The sequence below is a fragment of the Lissotriton vulgaris genome, chromosome 3_1 (assembly GCF_964263255.1).
Source record: "Lissotriton vulgaris chromosome 3_1, aLisVul1.2, whole genome shotgun sequence".
NCBI classification, from domain to species: domain Eukaryota; kingdom Metazoa; phylum Chordata; class Amphibia; order Caudata; family Salamandridae; genus Lissotriton; species Lissotriton vulgaris.
Window position 1 is genome coordinate 1,021,399,873 of NC_141689.1, and position 23,118 is coordinate 1,021,422,990.

General features: G+C 45.2%; 1 protein-coding gene across 4 annotated transcripts in view; it reads right to left on the reverse strand.

The window, feature by feature from the left end:
- Positions 1–23,118, reverse strand: part of PSIP1 (PC4 and SRSF1 interacting protein 1) — a 560,846-nt gene that overhangs the window by 200,818 nt on the left and 336,910 nt on the right. The gene's annotated exons all lie outside the window — the stretch shown is intronic.

Sequence of the window (23,118 nt, forward strand, 5' to 3'; positions counted from 1 at the left end):
GTTGTCTAGGACGGCGACTACGACCGATTCTGTTGAGTGCCTGGGGCGGAATCCTGCCTGACGAGAAGCCAGCCCCCCATTAGCCTCGATGTGAGTGCTCAGAGCCGCGGTAACATGGCGTTCCATCACCTTGCCCAGAAAGGGCAGCAGGGAGATGGGGCGAAAGTTGGACGAGATAGAAGGGTCCGAGCCGGGTTTCTTCAGCAGGGGTACTATGGTGGCTGCTTTTAGTACCGGGGTCACCACACCCTGTGCCAAGGCGCTGTTGAGGAAGGCAATCGGGGGATCAGGGCAGCTAGAATAGATTTGCTGTAGGATGCGTGCGGGGCAGACATCCGCCGGGGACCCTGATTTAACTTTGGGGAGAATCGACAGAAAGGATTCCTGAGTGAGGGGAGGGATAACAGTGAAATGATTTTGTACTGGGGGGGGGGGAAGGATCGACGAAGGTAGGCGAGGGTAAAGGGATATTGGCCTTGATATTAGTGATCTTGTCCACGAAGTAGTTGTTTAGTTGGTCGCAGAGAAGCTGGGAGGGAGGGATTTGGGGCGAGGCTCGATCTGAAAACGCCAGGTCGTTTACGATGTCAAAGATAGCCCTGGGTTTGTTGGCGGCCGACGTTATTTTTGTGGAGAAATAGTCGGTCTTTGCAGCTAGAATTGCTGATTTGTAATCAGCCAACAGTGTCAGAAAGTGGGTTTTTAATAACGGGCTGTAGTCCTTCCTCCACTGCCTCTCCGCCCTCCGGACGCTCAGTTTAAGTTCTTTTAGGTGGTCGTTGAACCATCGGTTAGAGTCCTTAAGCCGGCGGATGGAGATGCGTCGTAAGGGGGCCTCTGAGTCGCAAGCTCCAGCCAGCCAGGTGTTAATGGCCTTGGCCTGTGAGGCCGATGGTAAGCCGGAGAGGGGGGGGGTGGAGTTGTGAAGCAGGGAGGTCAGGGAGGGGAGATCCAGCCTGTTCCAGTTCCGCGCCCAGGTGTTTTTGGCAAGCGGGGTTTTGGGGGATGAGTTGTGGGGGATGGAGAAAGAGATGAGGGCATGATCGGACCAGGGGCAAGGAGAGACCGCCACCGAAGCCAGTGGGAGGTTCATTCCAGCCGTCTTTAGCCCGGCTTGCTTGAATCCAGTGGAAAAGTGGCACTTTTGTGAACACTCTCGGAGCAGTGGTCACCCCAAAGGGGAGAACCTCTAATTGATAGTGCTGGTCTTGTATTGTGAACCTGAGATACTTTCTGTGTGAAGGATGTATAGGTATGTGGAAGTATGCATCCTTGAGGTCTTAGGAAGTCTCCTTGCTTTAGCAATGGGAGGACTTGCTGTAGAGTGATCATGTGGAAGTGCTCTGAAAGTATATACTGGTTTAGGGGTCTGAGGTCCAGTATTGGTCTGAGGGACCCGTCCTTGGGAATGAGGAAGTATAGTGAGTATACTCCTGTTCCTTGGTGCTGGAAAGGGACTGGCTCTATAGCCCCCTTTTGCAGCATGCTTTTCACCTCTTGTTTTAACAGTGCGATGTGTTCTGTGGACGGTGTCTGGGTGGTATGTTGGGTGGAGTAGAAGTCAGTTCCAGACAGTACTTAGTGTTTTTATAAAATACCCCTCACACACCAAAAGGACCCTTGGTGTCATGCTTCATCATAGGGGACTTCGCACCCCTCTAGCGGGATGCGGCGTGCTACGACTTACGACTACGCGGGAGCACTTTTAGTAAATGACTATATGTGGTGCATGTGAGTGTGGTATTTCTATATGCGAGTGGCGGGATTAGTGAAATCATTAAAAAGCACCTGGCTCGTGGGTTTAGAGAAAAAAAAAATGTATTCACGTCCCCGGGCTGGTACTGTTAAAAGAAGTGAAGTGCGAGGTGTGGACGTCGTGATTATGGACATCACCTCATGTGTGCGTCGACATGTTTCGGAGACCAAGCTCCTTCTTCAGGACGGGGGCACAACTTCCCCACCTTACTCACCTATCACTATGTAAAAAATTGTCATTAGGTTCTTTACAAAAAGTGACAGAAAATAAATGTGTATGGCTTTATAGGCTATAATGTACCTACAGCGGTATAGCTCAAGTAAAATGCAATTTGCATAACCTGAGAAAAGAAAATGAGGAAAAACATTGGTAACCCTCACTATAGATCGTCTTAGCAGGTGCAATCACCTAGAAAAACTACATGCGGGTTAGCCCTGTAAAAAAGTGACACAAACAAGACATACATACATATAACAGAAAACACACTCTTATCAGGTCGTTTTTTAGGATATAAATAAGGGAAAAAGATTTTTAGTCATACTTGTCTTTTTGAAAAAACAGACTTCATGAGCCTTTAGGATCGTCTGGGGTTAATTGCCAATATGCAATCTGGAGAAAAGATATGTTTGTTTAGGTGAGCATGGTAAACCACTTACTTTGGGGTAGGTTCACAGAAAAACAGCAAACAACGCCATACTCACGAACTCAGTAGGAGCCCTCCTCGATGTATCCCCATACGCAGCTCTGCTGGACTGGTGATTTAGCCATGGGCGTGTGGTATTTATACTACGAAGATCGAGTTAGTTTAGGAGTTAATTGGCTGTTAGCCCCGGCTCGACAGATGCGAAGAGATGCCCAAATCTAGGTAATCCGAAGTCCCGTTAGTTAAGTGCTAATTAGGTGCAGCCTCGTACGGTAAAGACAAATGCCCAAATTAGGGTGATCTGGATAGACAGGAAAACGCTGTTCAGCCCCGTCGATTGTGTGCAGTTTATGCGCATGCGCAGTACTTCAGATCGCTCAGAGCGTGCACGAAGGCGTATTGCTATATGCGCATGCGAGGATCATCTGGAAATTTTCGTTGGATTTAGATCTTCCCCTGTTGTTAAGATGGTGAAGAGCAGTCACGGTCAATTACTCGGGTCGGCAGCCCAAAGGGGTGACCACGAAATTAACAGTGAAGGATTGTGAGAGTAACCAGATTGTTCTTCTGTTGCATCAAGACCCCTTAGATGTATAAGAGAATGCAGGTGTGACCTAGATATTGATTAGGTAGACCACATTCTTACTGTTACAATTGGTCATCCTTCTCTGTTCCCAAATGGTCCAGTTTCTGAATGGGAGTTTTTTGCTTTTCTGTGTCAAGTGGCAACTGCTGCAATTTCAACAAGGGAAATGTCCTTGGATTACCAAGGTGGATTGGTTGGGATCTTGTGCTATTCGGTGGCGTGTGTGTACCAGTATGTCCTTTAAGTTCCTACCCCGTCGGTGAGCGAACATAGGTTTTTCCAGTTCTAAGGTACCACATGTGAGGATTCCCCAATGTTTGTTGACTATTTTTGAGACCTTGTTAAATAGGATGTTATATGTTGTGACACATATTGGCCGTCTTTCTTCAGAGTTTTGGCGTTCCCTGTCCTCCAGAAGTGCGTCTCTTATTGTTTCTTGCCCTCTTCATGGAATTGTTGATTATTCTGTCAGGGCATTGTCTCAATTTTAGTTTCTCTTTAAGGTCCTTTGCCTGTTTTCCTTACTCCGCTACTTCAGTGCAGTTGCGTCGTAGGCGTAAAAATTGTCCATACGGTAGGTACTCACTTAAGTGCCTTGGATGGAAGCTGTCGAACCTTAGCAAACAGTTCCTTGCTGTCGGTTTGAAGTGGGTGGTCGTTTTTAGCCTGCCTCCTTCAGTGTAAATATATTCAAGTCCAAAAATACTAGGGATTGGTTGGAGACAGAGCTGGTGAATTTCAAAAAGGTATTCTGGTTGTTCAACCAGGTCATAAAATCATTTAGTGACTGCCGATCGCCTTGCCAAACGACCAAGACGTTGTCTATGTACCTTTTCCAGATACTAATGTTCTATCTGTAGGGATTTTGTGTGTTTAGGATCTTGTTTGTTTCCAAGTGATGTACGTAGAGTCCAGCAAGACTTGGGGCGAAAGTACTGCCCATGCTGGTACCATGGCTTTGTAAGTAGATGGTAGATTTACACCGGAAGAAATTTTTCTGCAATGCAGAGAGATACATTCCAAGACCAGCCCCCTGGGTGTTTGGTATTGCCAGGGTGTGGTGAATAGTACCTCCTCAATGATTGAGAGTGTCTCGTCATGTGGCAAACTAGTGTATAAACTCGCCACATCCAAACTTAGTAAGAGTTGCGTCGTTGGATCAAAAGGTAGGTCTTTAAGGAGTTGGAGGATCGCTTTCGTGTCCTTCAGATAGGTGTCTGTAGCCTGTACTATGGGGCATAGGAAGGCATCAGCAAATTTTGATAGGGGCTCTAGGATAGAGCAAATACCCGAGACTATGGGTACTCCTGGCGGGTTTTCAATGTTCTTATGTATCTTGGGGATACAATAAAAAGTAGGGAATTCGTGGTGATGTCTGTACCAGGAATTCTCCCTCTTTTTTACTGAGCCAATCATGTGCCAGTCCCTCTTCTATCATGCCTCCTATCCTGATGCGGAGTGATTCAGTTGGGTCATCAGGTAGAACGGTGTAATTCTGTCTGCCTACCATTCCGTGTCGTATGCATCCTCAGTTTGCAAAACAATGGCACCCCCTTGTCGGCAGGTTTTATTATCATATCATTGTTATTGGCCAATTCTCTAATGGCCTGTTGCTCTATTTGGCATGTGTTGTAAAAGGTGTTGGTGTTGGTCGGGTCTAGTTTACTCAATTCATTCATGATTGCTTTTTCGAATGTTAAAAGCTCGATAGGTAACATTGAGTCAGGGGGGGTGAATTTGGATTTCGGTCTCAGACCTGTGTCAGTAGCCACACTGGTCGATACTTTATCTTGGAAAAAGACTTGTAGTTTCCGGTTCCTGATGAAATCCTGTATTTCTGTGTTGAGTTTAAATATGTTTGGTCTGCTGGTTGGCACAAAACCCAGACCTTTGTTTAGTACAGTCTTTTGTAGGTCTGTGAACGCGCCAAGGGGTTAGATTAACGACTAGGTCCCTCTCTTGTTAGTTGAGGTTGAGGGTTGGTTTGTTAGGGCCCCTGTCATGCTCCTGGTCATTTGGGGTCGCTCTGTTCCGGGTCTTCCCATGCTACGTTGTTGCCCTTTCTGTCCCTTCCCCGTGATCCGGGGCGGGTCCCTATAAAAGGTTGAGGACCATAAACACCTCCTTCACATTCTGTGTTCCATGTCCAGTTGCCGGTGGATCGTACTGGAAATGTGTGAATGGTGGGGGGCCCATGTACTGATGGTATTGTGGTGGTGCCAGATAGCCTTTCCAACCTCCTCTCGGTTGTTTATATCTGTGATTGCCACTAGAGTTTGAGCCGGATGTGGCATTGTCAGAGCCGTCACTATCAATGTCGCTGTTCATGTTTTTAGAGACATAGTCGGTCTTTGTGTACGGGTACACCCCTTCTGGTGTGAACCGGTCTTAGTCTTTCCTTAATTTGTTGAATTTGCTTTGTTTCAAGGTGAATTCAAATTCGTCCATTTGTTGGTTCAACTCATCTAGTCTCTTTTTCAAGGCTGCTGGTGTTATATACCTTTGTAGCTGGACCTCTATCTTTTGGATTTCAATTTTGAGTTCTTGGGTAATTCTTGCTACTGTTTTAACTATCAGCACTAACCAATCTCTTGTGCAGTGCCATGAGATCAGAGACCATTCTTTTTTGAACAGCAGGTCTGTCTGAAAGATGAATGGTTCATTCTTCACAATTAACCCTGAAGGTGCCATTTTATTTCCTAAGTACTCAGTCATGAGCAGTTCGTGGAGAAGAGCCGCTTTGATCTGAGTGCGTCTTAGGTTAACCATTTCATCCCAGTCCGCCACATTGGGACCAGTGTCAGGATTGCTCAAGCCTTCGAAAGGGTTTATTGCCGCCAGAATTCTGTCTATTTCATCTTCCCCAAAGGTGAGGCCATGTTCGTCCTCCATCGTTGCACGACCGCTGGCTTCTTATTTATAGAGTGTGTGTTCCTATGTGTTTGTCAAAAAAGTGTCAGAAAAAACTCCCGCAGCTGTGCGCTGCCTAGATCATACAGATAAACAGAGGAAGGGAGGGAGAGTATTACGGAAGGATTCGTACTCCCTGAACTGGTTTACATAAACAAAAGGAATCCACCTAATGATGTCTGGAAGTGTTCCTCACAGTGGTGTGGGAGCACTTAGTGTTTTTATAAAATACCCCTCACACACCAAAAGGACCCTTGGTGTCATGCTTCATCATAGGGGTCTTCGCACCCCTCTAGCGGGAAGCGGCGTCCTACGACTACGCGGGAGCACTTTTAATATCTAGGTCACACCTGCATTCTCTTATACATCTAAGGGGCCTTGATGGAACAGAGGAACAATCTGGTTACTCTCACAATCCCACAAACCTTCACTGTTAATTTCGTGGTCACCCCCTTGGGCTGCTGACCCGAGTCATTTACAGTGACTTCTCTCTATCATCCTAACAACATGAGTGCATGCAACATTCAAAAATTTCCAGACGATCCGTGCATGCGCGGATGGCAATACCGAGTCACTACACCTTCGCGCACGCTCAGAGCGATCTGAAGTACCGCGCATGAGCTTAAACGGCACACAATCGAAGGGGCTGAACAGTGTTTCCCGGTCTATCCGGATCCCCCTAATTTGGGCATTTGTCTTGACCATATGAGGCTGCACCTAATTAGCACTTAACTAACGGGACTTCGGATTACCTATATTTGGGCATCTCATCGCATCCGCCGAGGTGGGGCTAACAGCCAATTAACTCCTAAACTAACTCGATCTTCGTAGTTTAAATACCACACACCCTGGGCTAAATCACCAGTCCAGCAGAGCTGCGTATGGGGATACATCGAGGACTCCTACTGAGTTCTTGAGTATGGTGTTAGCTGTTTTTCTGTGAACCTACCCCAAAGTAAGTGGTTTACCATGCTCACCTAAACAAACATATCTTTTCTCCAGATTGCATATTGGCAAGGCTCATCAAGTCAGTTTTTTCAAAAAGACAAGTATGACTAAAAATCTTTTTCCCTTATTTATATCCTAAAAAAAGACCTGATAAGAGTGTGTTTTCTGTTATATGTATGTATGTCTTGTATGTGTCACTTTTTTACAGGGCTAACCCGCATGTAGTTTTTCTAGGCGATTGCACCTGCTAAGACGGTCTATAGTGAGGGTTACCAATGTTTTTCCTCATTTTCTTCTCTCAGGTTATGCAAATTGCATTTTACTTGAGCTATACCGCTGTAGGTACATTATAGCCTATAAAGCCATACACATTTATTTTCTGTCACTTTTTGTAAAGAACCAAATGACAATTTTTTACATAGTGATACGTGAGTAAGGTGGGGAAGTTGTGCCCCCGTCCTGAAGAAGGAGCTTGGTCTCCGAAACATGTCGACGCACACACGAGGTGATGTCCATAATCACGACGTCCACACCTTGCACTTCACTTCTTTTAACAGTACCAGCCTGGGACGTGAATACAATTTTTTCTCTAAACCCACGAGCCAGGTGCTTTTTAATGATTTCGCTAATCCCACCACTCACATATAGAAATACCACACTCACATGCACCACATATAGTCATTTACTAAAAGTGCTCCCGCGTAGTCGTAGGTCATAGCACGCCGCATCCCGCTAGAGGGGTGCGAAGACCCCTATGATTAAGCATGACACCAAGGGTCCTTTAGGTGCGTGAGGGGTATTTTATAAAAACACTAAGTGCTCCCACACCACTGTGAGGAACACTTCCAGACATCATTAGGTGGATTTCTTTTGTTTATGTAAACCAGTTCAGGGAGTACGAATCCTTCCGTAATACTCTCCATCCCTTGCTCGGTTATCTGTAAGTTCCAGAGAGTAGCCATACTGGATAATTTGTCTTACCCACCTGTCTGTGGTAATGTATTTCAAGAGTGGTAGGAACTCTTGTATTCTTCCTCCGACCGGTGTTATGTGGTCCGGAGGTAGTGTATTGAAGTCACTGTTTTGTGGCAGCGGAGGCTCTGTTATTGCCTCCATGTCCTCTACCCTTATTGCTATTTCCTCTGTAGCCACCTTGATTTGAACCTTTATTGAAGGTGGACTGGGTATTGGCTTTATATGTCAAGGCACCTTGTGACCGGTTGCCTCGTGCAGCTCCTCTGTATGATGAGCGCCAAAAGGAACTTTTATGCTGTTGGAACTGCAGTGCACCCATTGATTTTGCAGTTTCAGTGTCTATTTTCATTTTATCAAGAATATGATCTACTGCTGGGCCAAAGAGGAAGTCTGGATTGACCGGCTGATTAAGAATAGTAGATTGCACCTCGCTTTTAAATCCTGAGATGCGTAGCCATGCGTGCCGTCTTAGCAAGTCTTAGTATTAATGGATCTTTCTGCGGTATCTGCTGCGTCTAATGCACATTTAATGGAAGCATTTGTAATGAACTTTCCCTCCTGAATAAGAGCATCAGCTTGTTCTTTGAATAGCCCAGGTAAATGTTGCAGTATGCTCTCTAGTCTATCGTAGTGTGCCCTATCATAGCGAGCTAGTAGAGCCTGTGTGTTCGCAATTCGCCATGAATTGGCTTGCTGTGCAGCTACTCTTTTTCCTGAGGCTTCAAGAATTTTGGGTTCTTTATCGGGAGGTGGTGCTTCTCCAGTTGTATGAGAGTTATCCCTCTTTCGTGCATTAGCTACAACTAGTGAATCAAGTGGTAGTTGCCCTTTAATGTATGTAGGGTCTGTAGGGGCAGCCCTATATTTCTTCTCAACCCTAGGGTTGATAACACGTGCTCTAGCCGTATCCTTAAATATATCAGTGGCGTGTTTTAGTACACACTTTAACATAGGGAGTGTTCTAACTGTTCTATCAGAAGAGGCAAATGTATCAAATAGAAAATCCTTCTCTATTGGGTCACTATGCATATCAACATTGTGGTATAGTGCGGCACTATCCACTAGTAGGTTAAATGCCACTGTATCATATGTGGGTGATGGCTTAACTGGGTAGGAGGTGTCAGGGATGGGATGTGTATCATATGGGTCTTGTTGATTGTCCCATGTGTTATCTTGTGTGTCTGGGTCCTGTGGATAGTTATAATCCTGTTGAGGATCATCTTCTGCATAATCTACATTATACTCGGAGTGTGTAGGAGAGTAAGGGGCAAAAGGCGTGGTAGGCATAGTAGGAGAGACAGGTTCGAAAGGTCTAAGTAGCGAAGTGGCAGAGTCTCTTTTTCTTTAGAGGAATTGGTGAAGAAGGTTCAGTGTCCACTGGTCTCTTCTTCTTGCGGTTAACTGTTACTTTTCCAGTCTCAGGGTCTATGTACAGTTTTGTTTGTTCCTCTTCGATAGGATCAGGTTAAAGTTCTTCTTCCACTGTCCTTGGTTTCGGAGTCGAATCCTTTGGTTTTGTCTTTTTTGGATCGACTTTTGTTTTTGGATCGACAATTTTTGTCTGTTTGATATGCTTAGGTGTCTTTTCAGATTTCTTCGGGTCGAGGCTTGTTTTTGGATCGACCGACTTTTTGGCCGGACAGGTTTTTTCTGAGGTTCGACCTTTGTTTGTCCTTTGTCAAATCGATTGGTTTCTTCGGTTCGACTGTTTTTTTTCGGAGCAGTTGTGCTCGGGTCGATAGGCTTTGGCGCAGCCTTCTACTGATGGACTGCTTTCGGTTTGTTGACTTTCGGTTCGACCGCCTTTTTAGGTGCGATGTTCGAGTCGACACCCCTTTTAGGGTCAACAGCCTTTGGTTGTATAGGCTTACGTGGTACGTCGAGCTTCGGCTCAGTGGCCTTTGGGTCTGCGACTTTCGGTACGATGACCTTCGGTCCGACAGCCTTCGGATTTTTGAGAACGTGACTTGGCCTGGTGTGTCAGAAGGCTTTTTCTTGGTATTCGTAGCCGAGCTTGAATGCGGGGCTATCGAATCAGTGTCTTGATTTTGGCTAAGGCCTGTTGGCGATGCCTCGACCGGAGCCTCTGTTCTCGGTAGAGTGGGTTTCAGGGGCATTGTACTCACAGTTCGCCCCTGCGGGATCTGTTAGTCTACCGAATCGTCCTCGACGGCCAAGTATCTCTAGATCAGAGTCTTCTACGCCGACGAGGTCTTGATGGTCATCGAAAATGTTTTCCGGTTCCGGTGCTGGTCTCTGCATCTCTTGCCTAGCGGCCCGTCGATTCAGATAGTCTTTTTGGAACGGAATTGGGCACAGGCCAGGCAATCTTCTTCTCTATGGTCCGGTGGGAAGCACTTGTTGCATACTGGATGTCTGTCAGTATGCGGGTACTTGGAATGGCATTGTGGGCAGAATTTAAATGGACTTCGATCCATCGACGATAGGCCCAGGTGGCGTCGAAAGGCCCAACGGCCCGCGTCGATGACCGGAGAGAAATAGGAAGATTAATCGAGGCAATAGGCACCGAGCGAAACAATACCGTCGAGGCCGAAGGCTTTTTGGCCTTTAAAAAAGTTTTGTTTCGATTCCAAACTTGGGAGTGTAGGATAAACATCCGAACCCAATGGCGGAAAAAAACAATCTGAAGATGGAGAGGATGCCCATACGCACTGTAGTCCAGGGGAGGAGCCACCTTTCTCGTGATACTTCGAAGACTATTCCAGGACAACAAGGTACAATCATCCGGACCCAACACTAGGGGGCAATCTATGCACAGATATGAATTCAGCAGCCCACATGCCTCGAACAGTGAGTCATCGGCTTTCAGGCGAGTACTCGACTGGTGAGGTTAAGATTCTGGGCATAGACTCGGGGGTCTCCCAGGGTCGGAAAGGTACAGTGTTTAAACCCTCAGCGGCACAGGTGCAGCCGGGTACAGAGAGAGTAGGCTCAATGCAATCCAATAGAGGGTAGGGGGCCTTTGGTTGGTGGCTGCAAGCAGGCAGGCCACGCGGCTGTGGGAATTGAGCTCCTGGTCACTTACCCAGGGCAAGTGGAGAAGTAGAGTAGGGTAGTAGCTGTACTTCCAGCGGCACTCCAAGGGCAGGGTAAAGGGTGCTTTTGAGCAGTCGGGAGCTCAATGTTATCCAATGGGAAAGTTACAAAGTGAACAAAGGCTGCAGGCTCGGGACCAAGATTCTTCAGGTGCAACCACCACTTAGAGAGGTAAGTTGAGTTCTTGGAGAAGAGGTAAGTACCCCAGAGGTGTCGGGAAATCTTAACCTCTGCTGGTCGAGGTTGAGGGGGGGTTCCTGGTTCTGAGCCTGCAGGCGTCGTCTGGGTCTTCGAGGAGGGACTTCAGGTCCCAGTCGCTGGGGGGACGACCTCATGGTCTTGGATCACTCTGGCACGGGGCGGGGCCGGTGCAGGGCTCGGCGGGTGCAGAGTGGGCTGGATTCGCGGTTCCTGGCCGGGGGCAGGAGTCGTGCTTCACCTCGCCTCTCCCAACTGAGGGGTCGAGTTTGCACACCCCCCTTCCCGCCGTAGGGTTTCCCGCCAGTGAGGGGGTCAGAACCGGTGGGGGCCAGTTGCTGGGTACAGCAAATGGTCTAGAGAAGTACACAAGGGCAGAATGCCTTTGAAGCTCCCCCTGCCCATCCTGGGGGAGGAGGCTTGGCACCTCGTCCCAGGATGTGCATTGTTGCAGGCCAGGAGAGTGATGGCTCTCCACCCAGGGGTCCAGCAACAGGTCAGCTTGTGACAGCCTAGTCAGCCCCTCAGACAAGACATGGATTGTAGGTTTGGTTTCAAGGGGCATCTCCAAGTAGCCCTCTGTAGTGCATTTTATATTATATCCCTCACTGGCATCAGTGTGGGTTTAATGTGCTGAGAAGTTTGATATCAAACTTGCCAGTCTTCAGTGTAGCCATTATGGTGCTGTGGAGTTCGTAATGACAACCTCCCAGCACCATAAACTGTTAATGGCATCACTGCACTTACAGTGCCCAGGAATGGCCCTGGGTAGGATGTATGATGTTACAACGCGTACTTTTAGCACGCATACCATTACAACGGATTTTTTACAACGCAGGTCACTTTACAACGGATACCATTACAACGCAAAACACTACAACGCACATACTATTACAACGCATACCATTACAACGTAAGTATAGGTAAGTATATGATGATAATATATAATTTTAAAATATGTTGTAATTATTTATTAATGTATTATTTAATTTAATTATTTGTTATATATTATTTTAATAAAATTATTAATTAAATTAATTTTAATTTTTTAATTTGTAAAAATAGGTTAAAAATACCCCTCAACCCCAAAACCCAAACCCAGCCCTAAAACCTAATACCCCTGTACCCCAAAACCCAAACCCAGCCCTAAAAATACCCCTGTACCCCAAAACCCAAACCCAGCCCTAAAACCTAAAAATACCCCTGTACCCCAAAACCAGCCCTAAAACCTAATACCCCAGTACCCCAAAACCAACCCTAAAACCTAAAAATACCCCTGTACCCCAAAACCCAAACCCAGCCCTAAAACCTAAAAATACCCCTGTACCCCAAACCCAAACCCAGCCCTAAAACCTAAAAATACCCCTGTACCCTAAAACCAAAACCCAGCCCTAAAACCTAAAAATACCCCTGTACCCCAAAACCCAAACCCAGCCCTAAAACCTAAAAATACCCCTGTACCCCAAAACCAGCCCTAAAACCTAAAAATACCCCTGTACCCCAAAACCCAAACCCAGCCCTAAAACCTAAAAATACCCCTGTACCCCAAAACCCAAACCCAACCCTAAAAATACCCCTGTACCCCAAAACCCAAACCCAACCCTAAAACCTAAAAATACCCCTGTACCCCAAAACCCAAACCCAACACTAAAACCTAAAAATACCCCTGTACCCCAAAACCCAAACCCAGCCCTAAAACCTAAAAATAGCCCTGTACTCCAAAACCCAACCCTAAAAATAGCCCTGTACCCCAAAACCCAAACCCAGCCCTAAAACCTAATACCCCTGTACCCCAAAACCCAAAGACAACCCTAAAACCTAAAAATACCCCTATACCCCAAAACCCAATGTTTATAAAAAAAGATAAACTTACCTATAATTATACTTACGATGTAATGGTATGCGTTGTAATAGTATGTGCGTTGTAGTGTAATGCGATGTAAAGGTATCCGTTGTAAAATGGCCTGCGTTGTAATAGTATCCGTTGTAATGGTATGCGTTGTAAAAAATCTGTGGTAACAGTTGCATACCCCTGGGTTCTGTAGGGGCACAGGGCTCATGCACCTGTGCCCACACCACTGGCATAGGGCACCCAGCCAGAGGGGTGTCCCGAGGTATTCCAGGGTAGTGGGTTTTGTGGGCATGGCACACAGGGATGTGTGCCATGTCGACTCCTTGCTTAGTTCTGTACTTAGACACTCAGTCTGCAAAGGCATTGTGTGGGTGTCAGGGTACAGCAAGGGTGGCACAATAAGTGCTGCAGCCCTTAGGGGTCTTCTCTGATCACCATACCCTGGGTTCCAATTACTAGGGGCTGCCAGGTGGCCTGAGATGCCAATTGGGTTTGAGTTTCAACACAGTTTTAAGGGAAGGAACACGGGCCCTGGGCACCTGGTTGGCAGGAGCCCAGGGCACACTCCGTCAAAGCACATCAGCAGTTCAGCAAAAAGTGGGGGCATACCAATGCAAGAAAGATGCCACTTTCTTACACGGTCTCCTTTTCAAAGGTATTGAGGGTGTCTTTAACTCGGTCGCATCTGCAGGCGCCAAGTGCTTCAACGTCACGGCTCTTTTTGAGGATTTTGAGTCAGTTTTTTGAGAATCGGGTAAGATTTGAAGACTATGGAGATCCTGCCTCTGTTCAAGCCGTCATTTTGGCCCCCTGTGTTTCAGCGTCAACAATCTGTATGACTATCTCAAATTCCCCTCTGGTCCTCTTAATCGCTTGGTAACACCAAATCTCGTAGAGACAGGTGGTAAGGGAGTTTGTCTGGCTCTGCATGTTGTGGTGGGCTTGCCTCTGTGGTTCTTAGCGAATGTGGAACAGGCGTTGCAATCCTCACCACAGTGATGTACAGGTAGGCAGAGGTTGCAGACCGGGTGCCTGTCCTTTTGTGCAAACTTGTGATTGCAGTTTCTGCAAAACTGGAATGGTGTCTTCTCCATTACTCGTTACAGGGAGCCCCCTGCACATGCATTCTCCGAAACAGACAAGGAGATTCTTCGCCACACTGGTGTTAATAGACCTTGCTGCAGTGTCTGCTGCGTCTAATGCACACTTAATGGAAGTATTGGTTATTATTTTACCTTCCTGTATTAATTGATCTGCCTTTTTCTGGTGTTCTTTTGGGAGATGTATGAGAAGTTTTTCTAACTCATCGTAATGTGCCCTGTCGTAACGTGCGAGTAGTGCTTGTGTATTGGCTATACGCCAGCTATTCGCTGCCTGTGATGCTACTCTTTTGCCTGATGCATCTATTAACTTCGACTCTTTATCTGGTGGAGGAGCCTCTCCTGTAGATAATGAGTTTGCTCTTTTACGAGCGTTTGAGACCACCAGCGAGTCTAGAGGTACATGCCCTCTAATAAATATTGGGTCCTTTGGAGCCGCTTTGTATTTTTTATCAATTCTCGGGTTTAACACCCTGGCTCTCACTGGGTTTTCGAATATTTCCTCTGTGTGACTAAGAAGACCCTTTAACATAGGAAGAGTACCTGATGTTCTCTGTGCATTAGGTAGAGCCTCTAACAAGAAATCCTCTATTTGAGGTTCTGTGTGCATATCTAGTTTGTGATATTTTGCTGCCCTATTAATGAGCTGCACAAACCCTGTGTTATCAGGTGGTGAAGGCTTTGAGGGATATAGCTCTGGGTCGTTGTCCTCATCTGACCCTACATCATAATTTTCCCATGGGTCCTCCTCATCTGGGATAGTTTCGTCATCCCCCTGAGGTTCTCCCTCCCCTAGATCACTGTCTACATCTGACTGAGGTGTAGCTGGTCTTGGTGTGGAAGGTGTAGGAATATTTGGCCTATTGTGAGGAATAGGAGAAGAGGGTGTGACTCTAGGACGAGGAGAAGCAGGAGGAGTTATATTCGTCCCCATTGATCTCTTTTTTGAAGGAAGAGGTTTATCTTCTGACTGTTCACTCTTTCTCTTCTTTGTGACCACTTTCCCAGTTTGTGGATCAATAAACAAGATCTTTTGTTTGGGATCTGTCTGTTGCTCCTGAATCGGTACCGAAGGTCTTGGTTCCGAGAGGTGCTTTTGTTTTCGATCGTCAGATCTTGTTGTTTTCGACACCGAATGCCTGCTCGATTCCGACTTTCTTGGTATCGAGTGTCTCTTGGGCGATAAGTCATATTTATGTTTCGACATGGAATGTTTCGATACCGAGCTCTCCCTTGCATGTAGCCTCGGTGCCGAAGTCGATGTCGCCCTTTTCTCGGATCCGACATGGTGGGAGTCCGAGTGTTTCGGTTTCAGTTTTGGTTTCGTTGCCGGGCCCGAGGGCGGGGCGTCGGAAACTTTTTTCAGCGGTTTGACCGGGCCCGAGGGCGGGGTCGTTACCGCACGGGGTCGGTTTTTCGGTAAGGGGACGTCGTCACTCACGGTTTGTTGATCGATGAGTTCTTCGGTCTCAGACTGGTCCCCTTCCGACCCCGACTGTTCTTCTTCCTCGATTTGCTCGTCTCCGAACAACTCCGGGATCGCTTCCGCCTGCATTCTGGAAACCTCGTGTCTTCGAGCTCGACGATTTCTAATCGTTAGCTTGGAGGAGAATGCTGCACAGGCTTCGCAGTCCCTGGATTCGTGTTCAGGCGATAGACAAAGGTTGCACACCTCGTGTAGGTCCTTGTGTGGGAACTTAGCACCACACGTTGGACATTTTTTGAATGGAGTCCTTTCCATGGACTCCGGGCTTGACTGCGTCGAGAAAGGCCTCCTGTTCTTCGACGTAGATCCAAGTTTTTCTCTTCGATTTTTTATTTGCAACGCGTCGGAATGGAAATGAACGCGTTCGATAAAATACCGTCGAATTGGAAAGGGAATACGCGCCGATAAATCACTTTCTTCTGAAGTTGATCTGGAGCGTCTCAATCCTCATCCGAACCCGATGGCGGAAAAAAACAATCTAAGGATGGAGCCGATGCCCATGCGCACTACCAACCAAGGGAGGAGTCACCAAGATACAAAAGACTCTCCAAGAGAAAAACAAAGTGCAATCATCCGAGCCCAACACCAGATGGCGATCTATTCATAATGTACCATCTGCAGCCCATATGCCTCGAACATTGTTTTTTCTACTAGCCAGGGAATTTTTCAACTTTTTTAGTATTATCACTACACCTTAGTAAGTCCCCACCTTCACCTCTCACCCCTACACCACACATAGCCTATCGTCACCATTTAGTGCTCCCGCGTAGTTCGTAGGTCGTAGCACGCCCCGCCCCGTAAAGGGACAGGAAGACCCCTATGATGAAGCATGACACTATGGGATTCATAGTGTGTGAGGGGTATTTTAAAAGCACATAGTGCTCTCCTTCGACAACCCACAAAGAGAGCACACTTTCATTAGACACAAAGTTTCCACCTAAAAACAAAATAAATAAATCACTTTTCCATATTGATAGAATCTCTTTGGTTATCTACTTACGGTGAACTTCTCTTTTAATTCCAAATTGTTGTGGAGCCTTCAGCATGCATCCAGACCAATTGAGAGAAAAAAAGTATCTGAAGATGGCAACCAAAAGATGGGAGCTTCTGGAAGGACCTTAATGATGTGTGTACACGGCCTGTGTGCACATCCCAGTATTTGGGCACTCCCTCTGGTTCATCAAATATGAATAGACTCCATTGAGTTTCAAAATTTCTTTAATTTAAGGATGCTGTCTTTAGCCTTTCATGAGTAGATTAATTTCATCAACTTCAACTGGCTTTATCATGGATCATAGTCGCTCCAATGCATTTCGGGCCAGATGCCCTTTCTCAAGGAGCTCTGAAAACAAGAACGATCTGCATTTGCATCAAAATGCATAATAATATAACAATTGTGTTCAATGTGTGGGTCAGAAACACCCATTTCCCAGTGGTAGTGATGAGAACATATGAAAAACAGACGGTGCATATGTGAAATGTAAGGTTGATACAAGGTAAAAGACCGGGTGACTTGATAGTGCAGGTGTATTACAAGGGCGCACCCCGGGTGAATAGGAGCAGGTCGTTTAACAAATCAAAGAACGGGGGGTAAGATGAACGCTAAAAGAAAAAGTAAAACGCTCACGTGTTTGCTCAGCGATCATTAGGGCTGAAAGGAACAAGGTAGAAAAAAAGGTCAACGTTTAAAATAACAGTAAATGCGACATGTATTTACACTAGATAGGTCGGGTGGCAGGGACTGGGCTTAACGCTTACCGAGAAAGGATTCAAGAGCGGGACTGACGAGGTCTCCGTGTCTGCTAACTGCTGGGTGCAGCTACCGAAACGGTGTGTTTGTTAGTCGCGGGGAAGCGATGAGTAAACAAACTAAGGACTCGAGTTTAGCGTGTAAGAGTGAAGATCGAAGAGGGACAAGCCTTAGGTGAGATGGATAAGCCATCTTAAAACAGGCATAGTGGGGACGAGGTGAAAGGGATAATAAACAAGAAGATGACAAAAGAGTAAAACAAGTGGAGATGCAATAAATGATATACTTCCCCGCGACTAACAAACACACCGGTTCGGTAGCTTCACCCAGCAGTTAGCAGACACGGAGACCTCGTCTTTTAGCGTTCATCTTACCCCCCGTTCTCTGATTTGTTAAACGACCCGCTCCTATTCACCCGGGGTGCGCCCTTGTAATACACCTGCACTATCAAGTCACCCCGTCTGTTTTTCATATGTTCTTATCACTACCACTGGGAAATGGGTGTTTCTGACCCACACATTGAACACAATTGTTATATTATTATGCATTTTGATGCAAATGCAGATCGTTCTTGTTTTCAGAGCTCCTTGAGAAAGGGCATCTGGCCCGAAATGCATTGGAGCGACTATGATCCATGATAAATCCAGTTGAAGTTGACGAAATTAATCTACTCATGAAAGGCTAAAGACAGCATCCTTAAATTAAAGACATTTTGAAACTCAATGGAGTCTATTCATATTTGATGAACCAGAGGGAGTGCCCAAATACTGGGATGTGCACACAGGCCGTGTACACACATCATTAAGGTCTACATTTGTTGGCGCAAACGGACGGTTACGCCACCAGTTGGAGCACCTCTAAAAATAACAATTTATCTAAAACATTGAACCTAAACTTTTTTTTCAAAACGCAGTGCATTGCCCACATCATTTTTTACTTCAACCTCTTCCGCCCTCAAGGCAATAACACGCATTCAAAATGCAATACGAAACCATTTCAAAATCAACAGAAGCCAGAGCAGACCTCCTAGCATACGGAGACGACGAAAAAGAACGCATCTACGCTTTAATTCAAGACGATGTATCACAAGAATCCAGTAGTCGCACAAGAGAACAATGTGTCAAACATCTTCTATACCTGTCAAAACGTCGAATTAACCAGCAACTACACGCCAAGACATTAGTGAAATACCATCAAGCCCTTCGCATTCCCCGTGGACTCAGAATCGCACTCAAACCGTCTTTGTAAGAATTCTAAAAACTTCCAAGCCAAATGGAATGCCATCCTAAACAAATGCAGTCTAGATTTAATATTACTCATCATTGAGGAATTGTCCACCATCCTGATTGAGCTGACTAACGAAATTAAAGAAGTTGAAAAAGAACTTGAAGTATTCAAATCATCTGAAGACTTGTCTCAAATGCTAGAGGAGGTTAAAATACAAGTAGAGAACACTCTAAGGATATTAATGATAGGAAAATCAGGAAATTTAGACGCGATACACTGGACTATCAATTGGATGAGGTTTATACCTGGGCTGATATCTATGCCCAATGCCGACGAAACAAACCATCTAGTCAATATACAGATACCTCCTCCTCTGGGAGTGACGCATCCAACAGGCCACCAAGAAAGACGACTTCTGAAGCAAATAGGAATCAAGAACAGATGAGAACACAAGTGGATGAGACTGCTACCACATCTGGTCCTTTTTTAGAGAAAGGCCCCCAAGAAACCGACGACTCAGGCGGAGCAAGAGAAAAGGAATCAGAAGCTCCAAACACAAGAGGCTCCAAGAAGGACAAAAAGAAAACAAATCGCTAGTTATCAATATCTCTGACATGGAATTATCTGAACACGAGACCAACCTCCTACAAAAAGGTACATCGTTCATCCCAACTACCTTCACTAACCAACTTGAATTGGAGACCAGTACATTTAAGCTAACTAGGAAATTAAGGTTACGTCATTTTTTTGAAAATGTGCTTCGTCCGACCACAGATAAAAAACCGGTTCAACTATGTGGACTGCGCCCACCAAGCTCATATCTACCACCGGTTAGTCACAAAAGCATTGACACCTTTGAGACATTAGTAAAACAGGACTTGGGAAAAATCAATTTCAAGAAAAAAACAAAAACAATGAATTTAACACAAAAAGACAACGACACACTAAGAAAGATCGCCGACAATATGTCAATCAAATGCATAAAAGCTGACAAAGGCGGGGCACTCGTCGTTATGAATTCTAGTATGTATGAAGCGAAAATGAACGAACACATTTGGGAATCTGAAACTTACACCTCACTAGAATCCAACCCAACCAATCAATACAAAGCCATACTAGCATCGATCATCCACAAAGCATACGATACAGGAACAATCGATGAACGCACCAAGAAATTCTTACTGGTTGATTTTCCAAGAAGTCCCACCATAACTCTACTCCCGAAGATACACAAGAATCTTACGGCTCCTCCGATGCGGCTGATCGTGTCTACCAAGGGGTCACTCCATGAACCCGTAGGAAAATTTCTTGATCGTTATTTTCAGCCGTTTGTTAAACTACTCAAAAGTTATGTAAAAGACACGACCGATTTTTTGCTCAAACTATCGGAAATCAAAATCAATCAAAATGACAACCTCATTCTGTACTGCGGATGTGAATAGTTTATACACATCTATCCCACATGGTGGAGGAATTGAAGCCATCGAAAAAATCCTGTTACACAGTGATATCCCTGAACCCATGCAAATTTTCCTTATGGAGCTTATGATTTTTACTCTCTATCACAGTTACTTCTGCCACAACAACAAATGGTTTCAACAATTATCTGGCATGTCCATGGGCAATTGCGCCGCGCCAGCGTACGCTAATATATACATGTCTGACTTTGAACAAACCCACATCTACGGTAACCCTGAATGGACCAACAACTTGTTGATGTACGTTAGGTACATTGACGACCTATTTTTTCTGTGGAAGGGTACAAAAACTATGCTGGAAAAAGAGCTGAATATCTTAAACACCAAAGATCATCGAATTCAAATAACATGGAATTTGAATGAATTTCACATCAACTTTTTGGATGTATCCATCACCAGGTCAAACACTGGCCTAGTAACGGACCTCTACAGGAAACCCACTGACCGCAACAATACGTTGCACTTTGCTAGTTTCCATCAACATTCACTTAAACGCCATCTCCCTTTTAGTCAGATGTTGCGAGTCAAGCGCATAGTATCCAATCCAGAAACGTGCATACAAAGGATAGATGAAATGAACCTGAGATTCATCGAGAGAGGGTATCCGCCAGAAACAACAAATGAAGCTATGAAAAAAAGTCTCCCTAATCCAACGAGAAACGGCTTTAAAAAAGACAACTAAGAGTGAAGAAAACAGGATGGTAGTTGTTTCTAAGTATTCCACATTGAGTGGGAGATACAAAAAAATCATTCTAGGACATTGGAGAATCCTAGCATCCGAACCGGATTTCAAAGACATGTTCAAGAATCCCCCCATATTTGCATACACCAGAGCCAACAATCTAAAGGAGATTTTGTCTAGAGAAACACCAAGTCCAATCGCACATAAAGGCACGAAACCATGCTTCAACTGCAATAATTGCAACAACATCATCACTGGCAACAAAATCAACCATCCAATGAGAGGCACAGAAATTAAAGTGAAAGTCAATGCAACGTGTGATTCATCCAACCTCATATACCTACTCAAATGTCCTTGCGGAAAAATCTATGTAGGAAAAACAGAGAGAAAAATAAAGGTCAGGTTGAATGAACACAAATCCAACATCAGGACTAAACAAACAAAATCCAGCGTGGCCACACATTTTATGGAACACAATCACACCGTGGCACAGTTGAAATTCATGGTCCTTGAAACCGTCGAGAAGAAAGAAGGAAGGGACAACAACAAGTTCCTTCTACAAAGAGAAACTGCATGGATTTATCGTTTGCAATCTTGCAAACCATTTGGTCTTAATGACCGTATTGAACTGAGTTGCTTTCTATAAATACCCGGTGTGGTATTTAAGGACACACATCTCTTGTGCGCATTCATTACAATGTCATTTATACTCCAGGTTTATTAATTTGCATTACTTCATCACATCTATGATACCATTAATCATTCTCACTTATTTCCATGTTTTTTACATCATGTTTCTGTATATCATTTATTGCATCTCCACTTGTTTTACTCTTTTGTCATCTTCTTGTTTATTATCCCTTTCACCTCGTCCCCACTATGCCTGTTTTAAGATGGCTTATCCATCTCACCTAAGGACCTTGTCCCTCTTCGATCTTCACTCTTACACGCTAAACTCGAGTCCTTAGTTTATGTTTACTCATCGCTTCCCCACGACTAACAAACACACCGGTTCGGTAGCTGCACCCAGCAGTTAGCAGACACGGAGACCTCGTCAGTCCCGCTCTTGAATCCTTTCTCGGTAAGCGTTAAGCCCAGTCCCTGCCACCCGACCTATCTAGTGTAAATACATGTCGCATTTACTGTTATTTTAAACGTTGACCTTTTTTTCTACCTTGTTCCTTTCAGCCCTAATGATCGCTGAGCAAACACGTGAGCGTTTTACTTTTTCTTTTAGCGTTCATCTTACCCCCCCGTTCTCTGATTTGTTAAACGACCCGCTCCTATTCACCCGGGGTGCGCCCTTGTAATACACCTGCACTATCAAGTCACCCGGTCTTTTACCTTGCATCAACCTTACATTTCACATATGCACCGTCTGTTTTTCATATGTTCTCATCACTACCACTGGGAAATGGGTGTTTCTGACCCACACATTGAACACAATTGTTATATTATTATGCATTTTGATGCAAATGCAGATCGTTCTTGTTTTCAGAGCTCCTTGAGAAAGGGCATCTGGCCCGAAATGCATTGGAGCGACTATGATCCATGATAAAGCCAGTTGAAGTTGATGAAATTAATCTAATCATGAAAGGCTAAAGACAGCATCCTTAAATTAAAGAAATTTTGAAACTCAATGGAGTCTATTCATATTTGATGAACCAGAGGGAGTGCCCAAATACTGGGATGTGCACACAGGCCGTGTACACACATCATTAAGGTCTACATTTTTTGGGACAAACGGACGGTTACGCCACCAGTTGGAGCACCTCTAAAAATAACAATTTATCTAAAACATTGAACCTAAACTTTTTTTTCAAAACGCAGTGCATTGCCCACATCATTTTTTAGCTTCTGGAAGGAGTCACAAGTTGACACCAAACTGAGGTCAGTCGACGCCCACCAACAACAAAAAACAAAAGAGAAGGACAAAGGTTTTTAAGGGAGAATTCCAGACCGAGCCACAAGATGGCAGAATAATGCACATGTGAATACAGAAAAGATTCACGCTGCAAACCCCCCTTTTCTGCATCTCTGTTCATACAGAAAATTCCCACTGACACCATCTGTGCATGTGAACTAGCTGCTCAAATGAGCAGTCTTGCTCACAATGTGAACAATGCCAATATCAAGTTATAAGAGAAAAAAAAGGCCAACGTATGAATGTGTGCATAGGTAAGAAGGTTTGCATTAACTCTAGCCCAAAAAACAACCACTTTGAAAACTACTGCAGGAGTACCAGGTCTTTTGCGATCTAGCTGTATGGAGCAAAATTCAACAAGGAAAGCTGGTTGAAGAGTGGTAAATGCAATTGACCGCAGTTAGCTATGCTCTTAGCAGAGGAGCACTCAGTGGAGAGCAGGCAGCATCTTTGTGTCTTGCAGCTGACTGATCCAAAGCAGGTGGCATTAGCTGCTGACAACTGGACATCTAAGGTAGTAGGTCAGAAGGGGCAAGATCAGCAGTG